General features: G+C 45.4%; 1 long non-coding RNA gene across 4 annotated transcripts; it reads left to right on the plus strand.

Annotated features, from left to right (window-relative positions):
* Nucleotides 1-5,738: 5,738 nt before the first annotated feature.
* On the plus strand, nucleotides 5,739-9,956 carry LOC125543975. 4 transcript variants are annotated; one of them, XR_007299181.1, is made up of 6 exons: nucleotides 5,739-6,114; nucleotides 6,234-6,378; nucleotides 6,477-6,584; nucleotides 6,777-6,910; nucleotides 8,827-8,998; nucleotides 9,081-9,956. It is a non-coding gene; the product is annotated as an uncharacterized LOC125543975 (long non-coding RNA). The 4 variants fall into 4 exon arrangements; XR_007299183.1 differs by having other exon boundaries at nucleotides 5,740-6,114; nucleotides 6,234-6,384; nucleotides 6,777-6,900; XR_007299182.1 differs by having other exon boundaries at nucleotides 5,740-6,114; nucleotides 6,234-6,309; nucleotides 6,777-6,900.
* Nucleotides 9,957-10,251: the final 295 nt, after the last annotated feature.

Raw genomic sequence — 10,251 nt, forward strand, 5'->3', positions numbered from 1 at the left:
TCAAGGTCAGCCCACCCGGCAGAATGGGTTCAATTCCGGTTATCTTATGATCCTTACACACAGACTCAGGTATGTCCATTTCTTTTTGTCAGAATGCTTTGTTCTCTGCTGATACAACTTTTATTCTTTTTTTTTTTCGGGTGATACAACTTATATTCTCACTAGCTTGTCTTGCTCAGCGGCGGACTAACTCGTCAGCTTCCTGCTCAACGACGGAGATATGAAAAGTAGTAGCAAATTTCTGGAAAGTTCTTAGGTTTCTTGGAGGATATCAGCAATCGATCGATCGAAACAGACAGCGTCCCACAATTTGACAACATCCAGCACATTCTTGTCGACCGGAAATCCCTTACGCTGAATAACAAACTGAGGGCCGCCGCGAAGAGCCTGCAACGGTGGAGTGACAAGTGGATTGGCACATCAAGCTACAAATTTCCATTGCTCTGGAGGTAATTCTTGGGCTGGACATTGCTTCTGACTCTCAATCGATGTCTCATGAGGAATTTGAGCTGCGTAGGCTGTTAAAATGAAAGCTATTGGGCCTATGCTCTGTAGAGCGGACGATCGCGTGGCAGCTATAGTTGGGAGAAGGGGACGCTAACACGGCGATTTTTCCGTCAAACATGTCTGCCGTCGCTAGAGAAGGATATCATTACGACCCTGTGCAACAATGAGGAGATATACATGGGGTAGTAACAAATGACAGACGTGGTGGATGAGTATATTACTGTTCAAAGAGCCCATGGGTTGTAATGGGAGAAGAAAAATAACACACCCCTAATCCAATAATCATGATTCTAGACCCTAATAGGTTCATGTCTTGTATTTCAACATGGCATCCATATGTGTTGCCACTTATTCTCCTTCTCATCCTCGCTGACGGTGGCTTCGGTGCTCACACAATTACAATGCGTTTGAACGTGGTCTTAAGGCGTCTATCTCTCGGCATAAGATGAGAAATATGCTTTCTTTTCCCCCTTCGAAATTTTCCCAACGCGTGCATGGGTGGTTATAGACGGTTTCTTTCGTGTCCAATTTGGTTTTGCTGAGGTACTTATCTTAAATCTGGATCTACACTGATAAGGAAGAAAGACGAATTGTGCACTATTAATTAAGGTTGTACCCTAGATAACATTTTAAAAATGGTTGATAGATAAAATAACATAATAATCAGATTCTATACATTTTTAATCAAATTCCATATAATATGATAAAATTAGAGTTACGTTTTAAAAGATGACTATTTTAAGAAACATATGATATGGATTGCGGGTTGATTAAACTAAATATCAGGGTGTTTTCCATAAACAACAAAGTTTTTCAGTAATCACTTGAAACTGGACCGCAAGTTGATTTGAGAAAATGTAGGGGCCTTTTTTGCAAAAAGCAAAATGTTTTCTTTGGAGTTACTTAAAACAACATTGCAGGTAAATTACCCAATTTGTGTGTGTGTGTGTGGGGGGGGGGGGGGGGGGGGGGGGGGGGGGGAGGTTGTGAAACAAAATTGTTTAGTGTCGTGGGTTAATTACTAAAAACTACTGGGGGTTTTCTATAAAATTATCAACGGACAGGCATAAACACTAATCCCTTTTATCTGTATAGGTATAGTTGTGAAAATCTTTGGATCCGCGCCATCCTTACAAGGCTAGAACTTTCCTGTCCGGAGCTTCCGTTCTCTTTGGAGGACGAAAATTATCTAATCCATGCTGGCAGATAAAGTTTAGGCAAGATGGGTTCACTCACCGCTTTTATGCATCCTGCTGAAACATCATTAAGGTTGATTTCATGAAGGCCCTGCAGTCCTTCTACCGTGGAGATATGCGGAGGCGTTGGTGTTGTTGCTTCCAAAGGAGGGAGCTGTGGATTTGCGAGATTATAGACCGGTCAGTGTTGTTCATAGAGCTATCAAGATTTATGATAAAATTCTGTCTTCTCGTCTTGTGGAGGATCTACCAACTATAGTGGGGAAGCATGAGAGTGCATTTTTGCGAGGCGATCTCTTCATGATAATTTAATGCTTGTACGATTGCACGACGTGTCTCTTGCATGCGCTCAAGGATCCGAGGTTATACTAAAACCGGACATCTCAAACGCTTTCGACTCGGTTCAGGCCCAGTTCTTTTCACGGTGGATTCTGCAGAATCAAGATTCTAGAAATTTCTCACAGAATCTGCCGCCTAGTTCTTTTCTAAGATTATAGTTTGAGATTGTGGATTCAGTTATGTGGCAAAATGTCCATACTGCCCTTAGACGGAAAATGTTTGATGAATTGTTAACACTTTAGCTTTAGCTGCACTGACTTTCTCCATCTAAAACATACAACCATTAGCGCATCTATTCATCAGCACATACCAAAATTACCAAGCACCAAGTAGCAGTACCAAATTGGCAATTACCAAATTGAAATTGTCAAGCGACAGATACAAATTTAAACATACATCAATGCATTAGCAATACCATTTATTCATCAATACATGCATCTATCCATCCATCTATTCACCTAGATGTTAACAGAGAAACAGGGAAGAATACAGAGGTAGAAGAGAGACGAGACAGAGAAGAAGAGTTCCCATCGGGCGTCTAGGTAGGGCGGCCAGAGGCGGCGGGCTGCCCGTCCAGCTTGGTCGCGAGGAGCGAGGCTGACGGAGCTCCCGTCCGGCGGCGTCGTGAGGAGGGGCGCCGGCGGAGTTCCCGTCTGGCGGCGGCGAGGCGGGCCGTCGTGAGGAGAGGGGCCGCCCCTAGGCGAGAACCGGCGTGTAGGCTGGGCGGCCAGGGGGTGGCCGGTGGCGGACTGGTGGAGCTCCCGTCCGGCGGTGGCGGGCGGAGCGTCGGCTAGCGCTCGTGGGGATCGAGGGTTTGCTGGGCCGTTCGGTCGTGCGAAAGGGGCAGTTTGGCTGTAAATTATCCCTCCAATAGGGGTACTCTCATATCCGAAACGTTTTCTTTGGTGGGACTTACCAGAATCCTGGGATTCTGTGAAAATCTATGTTTTTCGAGGATTTTGAATTGCACTAGGATTCTGCAGAATCCGCTCGAGATTTTGGAAGGCAAATCGAGTTCTTTTCGCTCAGGATTTTCCAGGACGAGATTCTACACAATATGTTCAAAAGAACTGGGCCTCAGTAGCGTTTCTAATAGATGAGGAGGATGGAATTCAGTTCTAGGTGACTGTTAGAAGGGAGAGAGAGATATGTGAAATAATTCTTGTATTGCTTGAGCCTCGTGGACATATATATATATATAGAGAGAGAGAGAGAGAGAAATATACTAGCAAAAGGGCCCGTGCGTTGCAACGGGAGTAAAGAATACCACATGCTTTTAATTTACAAAAAATGGTCTATAATCTGAGTATTTGTAGCTATGGCCCAAACAAAGATGGTCTTTGCATACAAAAGCACAAGTTCAAGATTCCACCTTTCTTCTATTTAAACACGGTTTACATGTAGATTTAATACATACAAAGAAACGGGGAAGTGATCTTCAATTTTGTCTCCAATCCTGATTTTGTTGAGATGTTCATCCACAATCCGAATCAGTAATGATATAAAAGAAAGATGGATAGTAGATAGTACTTTTTAAATGGTTAACAGGTAAAATAACATCATATTCAGATTCTATATATTTTTCTAATCAAATTCCGTATATAGCATGTTAAATTTGTAGTTACGGTTTAGAAAATATGAGTGTTTTAAAAAACATTTGATATGTACTGCGAGTTTAATATCAGAAACATTAACGTTTTTTCTGTAAAATAGTATGACGGATTAAAAATACATATTTCTTTTATTAGTAGGTATAGATAATCTTTTTGGAGTACAAGACAAACCAGAATATTTCCTAGTCTATCCTATGTTTCCAATCTAAACATTATACTCAACATCCCCCGTAGTCACAACGGTAGCGTCGCAGACGGTGAGGCTGGAGAAGCATCCGAAGGCAAGCCGACGGACACCCCCCACAGTCGTAACGGTCGATGCATCGGGGAAGTCGTGGCTGGAGTGGAAACCGACGAAGCTGCTCAAGCAAAGCGGTAGCCCCTTGTGCCGTTTGTCTAGATAGCCGAGAACGTAGAGTGGTGTAGCCGTGGTCGAGATAGCCGTGCGAGGGACGCCGTGGTCGATGTCGAGTCGGGGTGGCCGATGTCGAGGTAGTCGCCGTGCACCGGAAAAAAGAGCGGCGGCGGCTAGGTCAGAAGCGCGGTGACGGTGCTCGAAGTAGGTGAGGAAGAACCCGACAATATGACGAAGACCGGCGCGAACGGTGGCGTTTTCGTGCCTAAGGAGGCGGCGCGACGCATATCACATAGAAGTCGACTCGTGGAGAAGGCGGAGTAGACCGTGCGCCGTGACGCTATGACCTGAAGGGGCGATGCAGCGGCAGCATGCTGGTCGGGGCGACGGCGGGGAAGACCTCATGGCGGTTGCAGGGACCGCGTGTCACGCTCGCTACAACCCGACTGGGCGACACAGTGACAACGCGAGGGTCGGTGCAGCTTTGAGGACAGCCTGAAGCGGACGACCTCGGGGCGGCGGCGGACCGCGGGCCGCGGCACTACGGCTCGAAGGGACGACGCAGCGGCAGCGCGCGAGTCGATGCAGCCACAGAAAGAACCATGGGGCAACCACAGGGACCGCGTGTCACGCTCGCTACGGTCGAATGGGGTGACACAACGGCAGCGCGAGGGTCACTGCAGCCACGGGGACGCCCTGGAGCGAACGATCTTGGGCGACAGTAGACTGCGGGCCGCGACACTACGGTATGAAGGGACGACACAGCGGCAGCACGCGGATCGATGCAGTCGCGGGAAAAACTATGGGACAGCTACGCTGCTGTCCGAAGGGACGACACAACTGCAGTCCGTTACTGGATCGGTAGAGAGGCGTGTAAGCTTGATAACAATCTTCACCAAAACTTGCAATGACGCGCATATGATTGATCAGACCGAACAGGCGACAAGGACAGAGTAGATCGCGTGCTCGCGACTGATAAAGCCAATTGTTCGCGTGGTCAGACCAGCTGCTCTGTCGTGGATGGACGTGCCGGCGCCGTACGTCGCGTGGGCGAACGTGACAAGCGTGTGCAACGGGCGCACGTGTAGCCACATCCGTCCAGGATGCTACATACGTGAGCACTGATCAGCCATGCAACGCGTGAGTGGACCAAGCCATTCGTCCAGGCAGTCCCGCGGTCAACTCTGTCCGGGCATGGCGCATGAGTGGCCGCGTGCAGCGACGCTACGAGGAGAGGGGTCCAGTGCGGGAGCACCGTAGCGGCCGCCCGTACCAGCGCGCTCGCGAGACATGCGTGAACCTGACTGCCCAAGTAAACATCTTCCAGGAGATGACAAAGATGTTGATGAAGCAGACGCGCGTTGTTGATGACGAACGGTGACGGGCGATGCAAACCGATCTATAGATTGGAAAACTAATTTGATTAGTATCAGATTGATTGTATCCTTGTTGTACAAGGTTTATCAGATTAAATAGAAATGCAGCTCAGGGGGCAATTCACGGCAGATTACAATTGCTATTTAATATCTTCATCATAATTACATGAAATATGACTGATACTATTCTATTTATCCCTAATCTCTAATAATAAAGCACGGATTGACTCCGTGGGTTCATCATCACAATACGCTTTCTTTTCATGACATAATACGCTTTTACGATTTGTATAGACAAAATCGTAATATAAATGAGGTGGTACTAATTTGAGCCCGCACTTTGTTTTTACCAAAAAAAACCTCTATTAAACCAAAACTACCAAACGAATCCTCCGCCTCCTCCCCTGCTCTCGCCATCGCCCGCAGAGCTCCACCCAATCCCTCGCTCGCTCGGTGAGATCCAAGGCGGGCGCGTCGGCTGGGAGCGGACCCACGCGGGAGGAGGAGTTCGGCGAGCATGAGCTGGAGGTGGCAGCCATTCTCGCGGACCTGTCGTCCATCGTGCGGGCCAGCAGCAGGAGCAGGCGCGGCCGGAGATCCCCTCGTGGAGCCGGCGCCGGCCGAGGAAGGCCCTAGCGGCTCCGCCGGCGAAGAAGCCCGCGGCCGATAGCCCGGACACCCCGCTCGCCTTCCTCGACGACGACGAGGCGGCGGCAGCGCAGGACAAGGTGAGCCGCCGGGCGCGAGATCTGCATCCGCCCGCCTCACTCCGCCAATTCGGCCTGCTTCGATTACAATTTCTTGCTGCTCGTTGACGTGTTCCTCCTCTCCCTCTGCCTCCGCTCAGTCGGCGCAGGAGCAGCGCGGCGATTTTGACGAGTAGGAGATGGAGCGCGTCACAAGCACCTTGGCTGCACCCTGAGGTTATCCATCAGGCAAACTGTCATCGCACTGTCGTTCACGATGTTGCTCCCAAGCCTCCCGACGAGATTGTGCGAGTTGCAACTTACATGACGCAGATTCTTTTGCTATACTTCGGAAGCTGGCAATAGCAGCGGCAACTTACTGCATCAATAATTTGTGCCTGTAGGACTCTTTCACAAATCATGTCAACAAGACTAGCAATTTGAAGAGGCTGCTGCACATGATATGAAGATATTGGCATATACAGTCCCAAACATAAGTTTCAAAATAGCAGGTCCGTTGTAGCAGTGAATTTTCCTAATGTACTGTAACCTCATTTGCATCTACCTAACCTTTCATCTTCAATTTTTGTATGCATCTGGGCCCAAGTAGTTAAATAGTACATTAGTGTAGACAAAGAAGAGTTGAGCTTCCAGTACGCCATTATAACCACCTTTCCTAACTAGCTCTCTCTGGTTGGTTGAAGGTGTGGAGTTTAGCCCTGTTCCGCTGTATGGAAAGCCATGACCTCCACACAGATGATGCAAGAGGAAAGAAGCTAGACTCACAACTTTGGTTTTCAGGCATCTTCACCAACAAATATTACCCTGGTACTGACAGGTTGTTAGTATTATATAAGTATACTTGTTCAGCCTTTCCATGTCCTGGTCTGAATATCTAAACAAGGAAGCAGGCTCAGTTGCTCACCAACCTACTATTGCTGCCAACAAGTAGCCAGAAGCCCATAGAAGACATTTGCATTGATCACAGAAAAATGAAGTATTGAATTTGTAGGACATTGTCATCCTAATCTGGTTCCCACATATTCAAGATGTGGAGATTAGATCTTTGCTCCAACAAAGCCATGACCTTCAATTTTGTTGTTAATTTAACAGCTGTTTTGATTGTGCCGATCGATCGGCTTATAAGAGCCAATTTGGTTTCTTGTGAACTAGAGCATCCTATTTTTCATGATTATATTATAAGAGCTTCATATTTTTCATGATTATATTAAGAACTCACAGATCTCCTTCACAGCCACACCTAACCTGCACATCATCTAGATTCAAGAGAGCCCTACTACTGCATCCACCCTAAAATCACCAACAAATATTACCCTGGTACTGACAGGTTGTTAGTATTATATAAGTATACTTGTTCGGCCTTTCCATGTGCTGGTCTGAATATCTAAACAAGGAAGCAGGCTCAGTTGCTCACCAACCTACTATTGCTGCCAACAAGTAGCCAGAAGCCCGTAGAAGACATTTGCATTGATCACAGAAAAATGAAGTATTGAATTTGTAGGACATTGTCATCCTAATCTGGTTCCCACATATTCAAGATGTGGAGATTAGATCTTTGCTCCAACAAAGCCATGACCTTCAATTTTGTTGTTAATTTAACAACTGTTTTGATTGTGCCGATCGATCGACTTATAAGAGCCAATTTGGTTTCTTGTGAACTAGAGCATCCTATTTTTCATGATTATATTAAGAGCTTTCTATTTTTCATGATTATATTAAGAACTCACAGATCTCCTTCACAGCCACACCTAACCTGCACATCATCTAGATTCAAGAGAGCCCTACTACTGCACCCACCCTAAAATCAATGTAAAAACAAGGGAAGTTCTAACCCGATATCTCCGTCTCCCGTGAACAAATTTTAAGCCCGATTGATGGCAAGTGCATTGCATGTGTAAGTAATCTGGGTTGAACGTACTTGAGGTCTTCCATCACTTTTATTACTTGAATAGAAATTGTGCACATTGCACGAACTACCCATTAATGGGCAGCTGATATATATGATGCTTGGTTCATAATAACTACTTCAGGTTATCCCTTCTGCTATATTTTTCGTACTCCCTACTTTTGTGAGATCTGAACTGGTAGAGAAAACAGACCGGGATATTCGGTTCCTACCTAGAGATGCAGTGAGGACTTACTATATTGATTAGTCATTTGAAGAGTTAACTAGAAAGCATTTAGTATGTCTTCAGTTATGTTGTCGTGGGCTGTGCACACGATTCACAGACAAAAAAATAGCACCGTGCATTGTTTTTTTACATGCATGCAGCATGTGCAACAAATTTGCTACTATGGACTAAAAACAATCACCAACTAGCTGAATCAACGGACACTCTATGGGAAGGAGAACAAGCATACTAAATAACGCGAAGCAGAGTAATTCCAAGATATTTTGAGAATTCATTGCAGTGGACTGTGTTGTGATTCGATTTTTCTTAACCTTGATAATATTGTCTTGGATTTGAAATGATGGTATACATTTATTCTTCTTCTTTTGTATAGTTGTGAAGACCAAACTTAGAAAATTGTACCGGTTGTGATTTCAATCGAGTTTGAGGCTTCTGTCAAATATAATTATGTTCCCTGCTGATTATAATTTTGTTCACGTAGATGCATGAAGTTTCTTGTTCGTTTTATTTGGAAATAATCTCGATTTATTCTACCGTCTTGATCGTAAAGCGACATTTTTCTCCTGACACTGTTCGCTGGTCACTGTGGTGAACCGAACAGCAAATCAAGGACTTTAGAGCCTGGCCGCAGACCTCACGGAGCACCAACGATAGCCTCAAGGTGATTCAGCAGAGCAAGGTGATGAGTACTCAGCTGGCTGGTCAATATCAATGATCTTATCGGCCGGCAAAGCGGAGACGGACGACCACGGTCCCGACCTTGCCAGCAGGCGGTGAGTCTTCTCCCTCTAAAACCTGATCGTGGATGCCCGACTAAGTCCGCTGAAACCTTTTTCACTTTGTCGCCGTGGATAGGAGACAATAAATGGGATCAAGGGAAGTTGGTCGGGCTCCAGTGGCACATGCTTACCACTGCTGACTCTTGCCGGGAAAGGTATGTTGGTTTGATTCTTTCAAGATCCCAAACTAAAACAAGTCACCTATGAAATTTGAATGATGCAAAGGTTTGTTGTCTCTTCCCAAGAAATTGTGTGCAGAGAAGCTGCCTTGATTTTACATGCTGAACCTATTTTTGCATAATCAAACACTGACGATAAGAGAGATGAATGTGCAGTATGCTAAATTTGGGTATCCAATTGCAAAAGAATTGGATTATTATTTACATTAGAAGCCAGGTTATCACTATGTATTTTAAATTGATCGCTCATGGACCGCTCAATTGGCCATAAACACAACATAATTCGATCCCTCCCTTCAAATTGGCAACTAAAGGGAAGGTGAGTTAAAATGTCTCAGCCCCTGTGACCTGGCTGGTTATGTTTATATTACATCCAATATTATGTGTACTCATTTGATCTAAGGTTATTTTTAATAACTTGTTTTTTTTGTCACGAACAAATCGATGAACCGGCGGTCCAACCGGTGACAGACGCAACGGTTCAGTTGCCCGTTCGGTTTTAAAAAATATAGTCCGATGGCCATGGTGGAAGAACACGACATGAAGTGCTTTGTATCCCGAGAACGACGAGGAGACATGATCAGCCGGTGGCAGTGCTTCGCACTTCGAGCAGTAGGGATACTTGATCATAGGGAAAGGGAAGGGAGATGAGTTCGTGCTTGCATGATTTTTAGGGAAAGAGCGTGTGTATTGTACTTCTGTGTGCATGAAGTGTTTTGTTTGGGCCAAGCCCAAATAATGAAAATAAAACACTATCTCTAAAACTATTCAAATCCTTTTTCATTTATTATCTTCTGCAAATTCTAAATAAAATTTTGGTTTAGTTATTAAGCTTTTAAATTGTATACAACAATTACACCGTTTGTATATACCACTCAGAACACATCCATCACTTCTCTTCCACCCGGTGATAGTGATAAGTCGAAGGAGGTGCCATAGAAGGACATGACTGACTTTCTCAACTCAATACTACATGGTCCAAACACCAACAATTCTATTTTTTACCCGATGATAGTGATAAGTCGAAGGAGGTGACATCGAAGGACATGACTATGACTTTCTCAACTC

This window comes from Triticum urartu, chromosome 3 (assembly GCF_003073215.2).
Source record: "Triticum urartu cultivar G1812 chromosome 3, Tu2.1, whole genome shotgun sequence".
Lineage (NCBI taxonomy): Eukaryota > Viridiplantae > Streptophyta > Magnoliopsida > Poales > Poaceae > Triticum > Triticum urartu.